At 47.6% G+C, this 10,257-nt stretch overlaps 1 protein-coding gene across 3 annotated transcripts in view; it reads left to right on the top strand.

The window, feature by feature from the left end:
* The first annotated feature begins 503 nt into the window (after positions 1 to 503).
* LOC119953908 (CMP-N-acetylneuraminate-beta-galactosamide-alpha-2,3-sialyltransferase 4-like) overlaps positions 504 to 10,257 on the top strand; it is a 232,030-nt gene continuing 222,276 nt past the window's right edge. Inside the window, exon 1 of one of the 3 annotated variants that reach the window (XM_038778575.1) lies at positions 504 to 750. The gene's annotated coding sequence lies outside the window, so the exon portion shown is untranslated. The remainder of the gene's footprint in view (positions 751 to 10,257) is intronic. The other 2 variants (XM_038778570.1, XM_038778569.1) reach the window with 2 other exon arrangements.

Raw genomic sequence — 10,257 nt, 5'->3', positions numbered from 1 at the left:
CTCACCCCCTGCCCCGCTCCAACAATATTCACTCGCTGCCCCGCATACAATACTCACCCCCTGCCCCTCCCCAACAATACTCACCCTGTGCCCCGCCCCAACAATACTCACCCCCTGCCCCACCCCAACAATACTCACCCCCTGCCCCGCTCCAACAATATTCACTCACTGCCCCGCCCCAACATTGAGGGCCGAAGGGCCTGTTCTGTGCTGTACTGTTCTATGTTCTATGGAGTGAATCAACACTCCTGGTGATTTATTCAGCGTTACATCCTGAGCATGTTTTAAACCTGCAAGGAAAGATTCTAAGTAAATCCCTCTTTAAAAAAAAACCTGAGTAAGTATAGGACAAGCCCCTGTGTGGCAATGGGCTTTGGAAACCACTCTCAGGAAATTGTGCATCAATGTGGGATGAGGTAGGCATCAGTTATCAGACATTTAACTACCCACAAACCTATTGCATGTGCGCGCTCATCAGGACTTCCTCCGGAGGAGAATGAGAGATAGGAGTGAATCACCTGCTCGACTATCGGAAGGTTTGGGTTCGTGTCTGCTGCTTTGAAACTTCAGCATGTCACCATAAGCATAATCAAGTTTCTCCCGTTTCTGGATCTCCCTCTGAGAATCACACCCGCCCCTTTTAGTTTCCCTTTATTTCCTCATGAATGTCGTCCTGCTTCTAGGAATCGCTCAACAAGTCTGGCTATTGGATCAAAGCTTCTCGACGACAGTGGACCCGACTGTTATGAGGTAAGTGTTGCAACACTTGCAGATGTCACATATTCGTCTTCTAGGAATATCTTCATCCAAACCACCTAATTAAACCACCTTGGGGCTTTCACGTGAACTAAAAGAAGAGGCACAAGTCCTTCAGATTTAAATTCAAATATACTTCCCTTTCTCCATATAATACAGAAACTGAAGGTGGTTTGTGTGCAATGATTGTGCTGCCATTTCAAAAACAGGATGTGGCTCCGTAGTTTTCAGGTTTTTATAATAAGAGTTCAGCACTAGTTGAAGGAAGGAAAGAAACAAAAGCAGGAAACGCTGGACGATCTCAGCAGATCGTTTTATTTTTTTAAATGTTATTATTAAAGTTTTAGCATTTTATACAAAATTACAGAAAAATACAAATAATAACCCTTAACCAAATGCAAACCCCCCCAAAAAAACTCACAAAACGTCTTATCAATCCAAGAAACAAGAACCCTGCCTACTTACTCACCACGCCCGCCCACACACCCACCCAGCCCCGGTTAAACCGTTTCTACACCCCCTATAACTGCAAACAGTGACCAACTCTCTGAAATACGATACGAATGTCATGTTCTGTAGACTGGCTGATAAGAATGATGAACTATAGAACATCTAGTTTAAATAATTTATCATGAAGCAATTTATAGAACATAGAACAGTACAGCACAGAACAGGCCCTTCGGCCCTCAATGTTATGCCGAGCCATGATCACCCTACTCAAACCCACGTATCCACCCTATACCCATAACCCAACAACCCCCCCTTAACCTTACTTTTATTAGGACACTACGGGCAATTTAGCATGGCCAATCCACCTAACCCGCACATCTTTAGACTGTGGGAGGAAACCGGAGCACCCGGAGGAAACCCACGCACACAGGGGGAGGACGTGCAGACTCCACACAGACAGTGACCCAGCCGGGAATCGAACCTGGGACCCTGGAGCTGTGAAGCATTTATGCTAACCACCATGCTACCCTGCTGCCCCAAACATAGAACAGTACAGTACAGCACAGAACAGGCCCTTCAGCCCGCGATGTTGTGCCGAGCAATGATCACCCTACTTAAACCCACGTAACCCGTATACGCGTAACCCAACAATCCCCCCATTAACCTTACACTACGGGCAATTTAGCATGGCCAATCCACCTAACCCGCACATCTTTGGACTGTGGGAGGAAACCGGAGCACCCGGAGGAAGCCCACGCACACACAGGGAGGACGTGCAGACTCCACACAGACAGTGACCCAGCCGGGAATCAAACCTGGGACCCTGGAGCTGTGAAGCATTGATGCTAACCACCATGCTACCGTGAGGCCCCAACTGTGTGATAAAGATAACTAGGATAAATAAAATAATAAACTACTGACACTAATTAACTATTATAACTATAATAGAGCTATTGCAAAATCTGTCTATCCTTCAATACAACTTACTCCCAACTCCCCGGATAGAGTCAGGTGGTAGGTTCACACTGCCACCTGGTGGCTGGAGGTCGTATATAATATTATGTACAGAATTGCTTTATGCATATCATATCCCCTTTCCTTTGGAAAATGAAATTATTTACATGCATCAGATTATTTTTATAATTCACATGATATGCATAATTTACACCTTCGGATTATTTACAGTCTGTTACAAGTTCAGTCTTTCGGGTTTACGCCTTAGCCTTGTTGATCTTCTGAGTGGCTGTTGAACTTGCACAGTGACTTTATCTTCTTTAGTGTTTGTTGATTGTGTCTGTATCTCATTACGTGCATGAGTGCATATCATGACAGAAGTATATTCCTCTTGTATTTGTTCCGTATGTTGCACTGTATGTTCTTCAGATGTTTTAGGACTGTTGCATGCTTCTTCTGGTGATTGCATCACAATCAGTTGCCGGACTTTGAGCAAAGCTCTTCTATTCCTTCTCAAGACAGCACCTTCATCCGTAATGATGAGATATGAGTTTGGACTTGTTTGTCGCAGTACCTTCGCCTGCTTAGACCAACAATTTCCTTTGGAATCTTCTATTCTCACTATATCCTGTAGAGGTTGAAGTCTTTTCACAGACCTATCATAGAATCCCTTCTGCCTCCTTTTTAGAGAAGTTAATTGTCTTGCTAACGTGTGGTTCACTGGCCCTCGAGGAATATGAGGTAAAGTTGTTCTCAGTTGCCTGTTCATCAGCATCAGAGCAGGCAAGAGCCCATTGGCTAGTAGTACCGTACGAAAGCGTAGGAGCATGAGATAGGTGTATTCGTGGCTGTCTAGTGCTTTTTTTAAGGTGCTGTTTAACGATATTAAGCCCTTTTCAGCCTTGATGTTTGACTGAGGGTAGCGAGGACTGGAGGTTACATGTTGGAAATCATACTGCCATGCAAATTCAGTCCACTCATAGCAATCTAAACAAGGACCATTATCAGCCATGATCACATTCGGAATGCCAGCTTATTGTTATATTGTGGAGGTGGATCACCCCAGCCCCGGTCACATTCTACTTCCCACTCTCAATCCCCATACCGACAGGCCTCTTCATCTGGATTGCCCCAATCCACATCACCATCACCGCCTTGTGCCTCCTTGTAAGGCACATGCCAACCCTCAGTTGGCAGCAAGTTGACTTTTTAATTTGTTTATTTCTCGCTGGCACTTACTATGACTTGTCCCGTTATTCTGCCCTTCCAAGCTGGACTGGTGCGGTGCTTTAAGGGCTGCCTGCAAATTGTAACAAAAGGAACATGACAAACAAACAATAATTTCCTACAAAGCTAATCGAGAAAAAGGCTTTTGAAAATCACAGGTCTGTAGGAGAAGTTGATAAAGACTCAACTAAACAGGACGTTGAGGTGCATGTCGAGAGGTGCTCACACACCCAATCAACTTTTACACTGAATTTATACTATACTCACAGCCTTGAGTCCAGTGCTGAAAACATTGATTTGCAGCGAGGAAAATCTCCTTTATACTGCCTAACCGGCAGTCAGAAAAGACCAGCACATGTCTGTTGACAGTGAAGTTTGAATGTTTCGATAGCAGGAATATCTACACTCTCAAAGCATCATTTTAAACTCCATTTTAATGTATAAATACATTCACTGAGCACTTTCTAAGTGCAGCTTTAATCAGTAGTGGTGTCAAGTTCAGGTTGTGTGAGAATGCCTGAGATGGGAAGCTGGCTGGAATTATAAGCCTGGAAATGTAATTGTAATTGTGCCTGAATAACCTGCCACCAATATACAATGTACAATATACCTGCCACCAATTTTGATGCAGTCCGAAAGGTCCAGTATAATATGGACATTTGATTTTTGTATCATGCACTTTTGGCTGCTTTGATTCATCAGATAGTCCTGTGAGTAAATATACTGTGCAACAAGAGATATACATTGTTTCAAATAGTCTATCATTAATGGATCTTTTTGTCATGGTACTTATGGGGTAAAAAACTCACAGAAATTGATCAAACCTATTTTGATAGATAACTTAGAGTATAGATGTTTCGCCTGTACAGATACCGGAGGACAGGCCAATTCAAATACATAGAAGCGGGCGGCTCTGTGGCACAATGGTTATTACCGCTGCCTCACAGCGCCAGGGGCACCGGTTCAATTCCAGCCTCAGGTGACTGTCTATGTGGAGTTTGCACTTTCTCCCTGTGGGTTTTCTCTGTCCAAAGATGTGCAGGTTAGGTGGATTTGCCATGCTAAATTGTCCCTCAGTGTCCAAAAGGTTAGGTGGGGTTACTGGGTTACGGGGTAGGGTGGAGGTGTGGGCTTAAGTAGGGTGGTCTTCCCATGGGCCGGTGCAGACTCGATGGGCCGAATGGCCTCCTTCTGCACTGTAGGGATTCTATGATTCTATGGCTCTATAAACATGTCCGAGCCTGACAGCCCAGATTTCTCCTTTTTGCAAGAGGCTTGCAAATCGCCCTTTCAGGAATAAGTCGCTCATTCTCACAAATAGGAGCCAGACTCGAGGCTGTCCCCAGCTTAAAATGCTGGCTGAGTTGCCTCCATATTTTGAACGTGGATAACACCACTGGGTTTGCCGAGTACCTTTCCGGCACCAATGGATTTGGCACCGCGCCCAATGCCCCAAGCTTGCCCCTCTACATGACCCATACTCCATCTGAACAAGAGAGCCCCCGGGTCTCTGCACCACCCCAACACCTTCTCCGTGTTGGCCACCCAGTAATAAAGCAGCAAGTTTGGCAGCGCTAGACCCCTGCCTGTCTCTTCCTCTGAAGGACCCCCCTCTGAATCCTCGGGACCTTACCCGCCCAAATAAAGCCAGAAATAAGCCGCTCGAACCTTTGGGAAAAAGACTTGGGCAGGAACACCAGGAGACACTGTAATAAACACAAAAATCTCGGCAAGATGTTCACCGTAACTTGATTGGACCCGGCCCGCCAAAGATAATAGACCATCCCACCCATCTCTGTACGTTCCCCTTAACTCTACTCACCAGGCTCGTGTAATCCAACCTACAGAGCTGCGCCCAATCCCCAGCCAGCTAGACCCCGAAAACTAGTCCCTGTTAACTGAAACGGTAACCCCCCACACAATCCGAGACTCCCCTCCCCAACCGCAAAATATTCACTCTTCCCTATGTTCAACTTGTAACCTGAGAAGTCATCAAAGCTCCACCCATAATATTCTGTATAGGCGACCCCGGGTCCTTCACATACAGCAACAAATCATCTGCATATTATGATACTCTATGTTCCACCCCACCTCTAACAATCCCACTCCACGCATTTGAAGCCCTCAAATCAATGGCCAACGGCTCAATTGCCAACGCAAACAAGGGTGATATTGGACACCCCTGCCTCGTACCCCAATGCAACCAGTAAGACTCCTAGCTCATGGTGCTGGTACAAACACTAACAAATGGAGCTGTATGCAGCAGCTGCATCCACGCCACAAACCCAGGGCCAAATCCAAATTATCCCAACACCGCAAAGAGGTACCTCCACTCCACCCAATTGAACGTCTTCTCTGCATCCAATGATACGATTATCTCCGATCCTGGCCTGGCCTCAGGGGTATGCACTGCATTCAACAACCGCATCACATTGGACAACAACGTCCGTCCCTTCTCAAACCCCATCTGGTCATCCCCCACTACCTCTGGAAGGCAAGGCCTTAATGCCAACACCTTGGCCAATAATTTGGCATCTAAAATTAAAAGGGAGATTGGGCGATACGATTCACACTGTGCGGGGTCCTTATCTTTTTTCAGGAGCAGGGAGATGGGTGCCTGTCCAGCATCTCCGGGAGAGCGCCCTGCGCCAAAGAGTCCCTAAACATGCTCAGCAAAATGGACACAACTGATCCGAAATTCTCTTGTATATTCCAACTGGGAGTCCATCCAGTCCCGGTGCTTTCCCAGCCTACATGTACCTCAACGCCGTCTGAATCTCCACCAAGCCCAGTGGCACATCCAGATCCTCTCGCAATTCTTCCCCCACATTAAGAATCTTCAAACCGCCAGGAACTCTGCCATTCCCCATTCATTCTCCAGCGGCTCCGACCTATACAATCTCTCGTAAAAGACCCTAAACACTTATCCGGGGCTGAGACTAACCTACCCTCCAAATCTCTAACCTGAGCAATCTCCTTGGCCGTCTGCTGCCACCCCAGTTGGTGAGCCAAGAGACTTCTCCCTATGCTCATACTTCGCCCCTTTCGCCCGCCTCAGTGGCCCTGTCTGTGAACAACAAGTCATTTGCAGTTTTTTCCCACATGTCAAGAGCTCCACAACCAGGACCCTCGCATATCTCTGATCCAACTCTAGAATCCTATCTACCAGCTTCTGTCGCTTCTCCCTCCCTTCCACATGTGCCTTACACGCTATGATCTCTCCTTTGATTACCACCTTCAGTGCCTCCCACAAAGTTGAGGGAAAGACCATCCCTATATCGTTATGTTCTATATTCTCCCGTATGGGCCTTGAAATCCTCACACCGAACTCCAAATCTGACAGCAGCCCTACGTCAATCTTTGGATCTAACACACAGTTCAGATCACCTCCGAAAATCAATTGGTGGCTGTCCAGATCCGAAACTGCCCATTGGCCGTGTCCTATCTTACTGGCCTATTGGTTGAATGTCTGCGTGTCATGGTGTCTCTGGTGCTCCCTCTAGTGTTTATTTAGTCCCAGTGTATTTACGTTAACCCCTTGTGTATTAACAGTGTCCTGGTGTATCTACATTAACCCCTTGTGTATTTACAGTGATGCATATCACCACATCCCCCTTTTTTCGTGTTACATATTTTCTGTATACATACATACAGTGTTAAAGAAAATTGAACAAAATAGGTAGCTCAGTGATGACATGTACAAATCATGATGACAGTGATTATCATGCAATAAGTTCAAATAATATGTATGAGTCCAAAGTTCATGAATGAATATGGTTGAGTGGATTTCTTGTTTGTTGGTGAAGTAGTGATGTTGATGGTGGCATGTCCTTGTGAACGGCGTCAGTGTCCCACTGCCAATGGAACCAAGAAGTGGTCAAATCACTTCGTTGTCTGATTTGGACTCTTTTTTTTCTTTCAATGCTTTGGGTAGCGATGTATGTAATCTGTGTCGTCCTGCCATGGATGTCATTGTACTGAGCTGAGCAGTAACAGGGTCCTGCATTTGCAGAGTTGTACCATGTCGTACCAGTCGTAGTTCCATTGTTGTTGTTTTTGTCGTGCTTGTGTTGTTGCCTCTGGTACGCTTCTTGATGTTGCGCTCAACGACCACCCTCTGTGGATAATACGAGTCCTTCACACAGCTACTCGTGCCAGCGTCCTTTGTGGCGTCTGCTGTTTCCTTGAGCGTGCCGTCACTGAGTCCGCAGCGCTCCCTGTCTGGAGTCATGTCCGGCTTACTTGAATCAGTTTTGGCTTGTCGATGCTCCCCGTCTGGAGCCCTTTCTGGTTTACCTGTGTCAGCTGAGGTTTCTTGATGCTCCCCATCCGGAGTCATTTCAGGTTCACTTGAATCTTCTGAGGTTTCATGATGCTCCCCGTCCGGAGTCAAAACATTCAGCAATGCATTTGCATGTGGAGAGGCTCGAGCGGATGAGGTTTGAAGTAACGTGGTTTCTCCGGAGTCACCAGTAGTCTCACTGTGATTGTTGAGTGCCTCTGTACACACTAGCTGAGGTCTGTCACGTTGCACATCTGGTGTGGGAAGTGGGATGCGGTCGTAACTTGTCGCACATACAGTGGGTCGAGCCTCAGTGTCTTCTTGTCATTCACTCGAGCGTGGTAGACTGTCATAGTCTGCTTGCTGTTCACTTGAGGTTGCTAGACCTTCATGGTCTTGTTCATGCAAGTCTGGAGTCTTGCGTTGTCCACAAGCTCGCTGTGGAGGTTTGTGTCACTCTATCTGTGGAGTCTTGCAGCATTCCCTGTGCGGAATTGTGCATTGGTCTCGCTGTGGAGACTGTCATCGCTTTCTGGGTGGAGGCTGGGACCCTTCATGGTGCGTAGGCCACTCTCTGTGTGGAGTCGGGGACTCTTCATGGAGCGTGGACCACTCTCTGTGCGGCAGCAGGCCGCTCTCTGTGGGTTTGTACCGCTCTCTGTCTCTTGGCATCAGGCCGCAGCATAATCCTGCACTCACGTAGCATAAGCTGCTTCCTTGATGTATACTCTGACAAAGGAAGGTACAGAGTTGGAGATAGGTTTAACACATTTATTGAACAGTTAACAATTCTCTTACTTGGGTTCGACTCTCCTGCTGATCTTATAGTAACTCAATCTAACTAACCAGTCTGCTCTAATCCATGAGGTGGGTGTGATGCTTCCCTGATCTGCCCCTGTCTCTCTGAGTGTCGCCTATGGAAAGAGAAAGAGCATGTGTGCCCTGTCCTTTTATATGGGTAGCCCCTTGTGGTAGTGTCACCTCTGAGTGTGTCTTGACTGCCCATTGGCCGTGTCCTATCTTACTGGCCTATTGGTTGAATGTCTGTGTGTCATGATGTCTCTGGTGCTCCCTCGAGTGTGTTTTTAGTCCCAGTGAATTTACATTAATCCCTTGTGTATTTACAGTGATGCATATCACCACCCCCCCCCCTCACCCTTGAGTCAACCATTACCCTTGTACCCTTGTGATGCGTCATACCTTAACCGTGAGTTCCTAGGCTCCAGGTAGGTTGGCTCCCTACCCCTCGCCCATACCTCCAACACCCCCCATCCCCCACCCCCCCAAGCCTCGCCAAACTGGCCCAACAAGTCACAGCCCCTCCTCCCACACCACTTCATCCACTCAATTCACTCGCCTACCCCTTACTGCTAACAAGGTGTCCACCCTGAGAAACAACCACAAAAGGCCAACAACACCACCCTCCCGACTCCCTTGTCCAAATCCAAACACCCTTACCATGTTCCTCTTTCCCTCCAATTGCCATATTAATCCACCCACTTTACCATCCCCCATAACCCTGACCTCAGGAAAATCCCCCCACCGACCTCCACAAAATAGAAGAACAAAGATCTAGCACACTATATGCAATATTTACAACCAACCTGACTTTCAACCAACAACCAACAACATCCAACTTTCACATACACAATCCCACCATCCCTCCTCAAGCCAGCCCCAGTCCTTTATCCTTGAGTCAAAGTAGTGATTCTTTGAGTCCATCGTGACTCTCAGTCTCGCTGGATACTCCACCCCGAGTCACACACTTGTTGCACTGTATGACCTTTGCCTTATTGAATGCTGCCTGCCGCTTCGCCAGCTTGGTGTCAATGTCCTGGTAGATGCATCCACCTGCCTGTCCCATGCCGATTCTTCTTGGCCCAACCCTGGAGCCGCTACTTTCTCCGGAAATTATAAAATCGGACAAACATCACCCATGGTGGCTCATTCGGCCGTGGCTTCTGCTGCAGAGTTCGATGAGCCCTGTCCAATTCTGGAGGGGAGAACACTTCATTCCCCCCCCCCCCAACCAATCGAGGAAACCTCTCTGCAAAATACTTGGTTGGTCTCAGGCCCACCTCTCCCTCCGGCAAACCCACCACTCTGAGATTCAGGCGCCTTGATCTATTTTCCAGATCCTCAACTTCAGCCTTCAGGCCCTTATTCCAGTCTGCCACCAGCAGCATTTCAACTTCCAATGGGCAAGCTGATCCTTGTGCCTGGACAAGGCCTCCTCCGTGGCCTTCAACGTCTCTCCCTTGCTCCTTCACAGCTTTGGCCGTCTTGCCCAGCTGCTCACGTAACGAGCCCACGCCTCCTCAATGGCGGCTTTAAACGACTCATTAATCGCCTTTCCCTTGTTGCTCAAATTGATCATACATCTGCCTTCCAAACTTCTCCAACTCCTGCGCCATCGCCTCGTCACTGTCCCTAAAGTGATGGGTGCAGCCCCTCCACCATCTTATCTCCCCCCATCTTTTCTCGGGCTACCAGCGGTGGGTGGGGGGGTTCTTTCTGTGGCCTTTTCAGCGGAGACTTTTGACATTTCTCTGGCGACTGTCCTTTATCCACTCCAACCTTTAGGGGCA

The sequence above is a fragment of the Scyliorhinus canicula genome, chromosome 19 (genome assembly GCF_902713615.1).
Source record: "Scyliorhinus canicula chromosome 19, sScyCan1.1, whole genome shotgun sequence".
Lineage (NCBI taxonomy): Eukaryota > Metazoa > Chordata > Chondrichthyes > Carcharhiniformes > Scyliorhinidae > Scyliorhinus > Scyliorhinus canicula.
The sequence above is the reverse complement of the archived record's forward strand: the minus strand, read 5'-3'. Positions and strand labels throughout refer to the sequence as shown.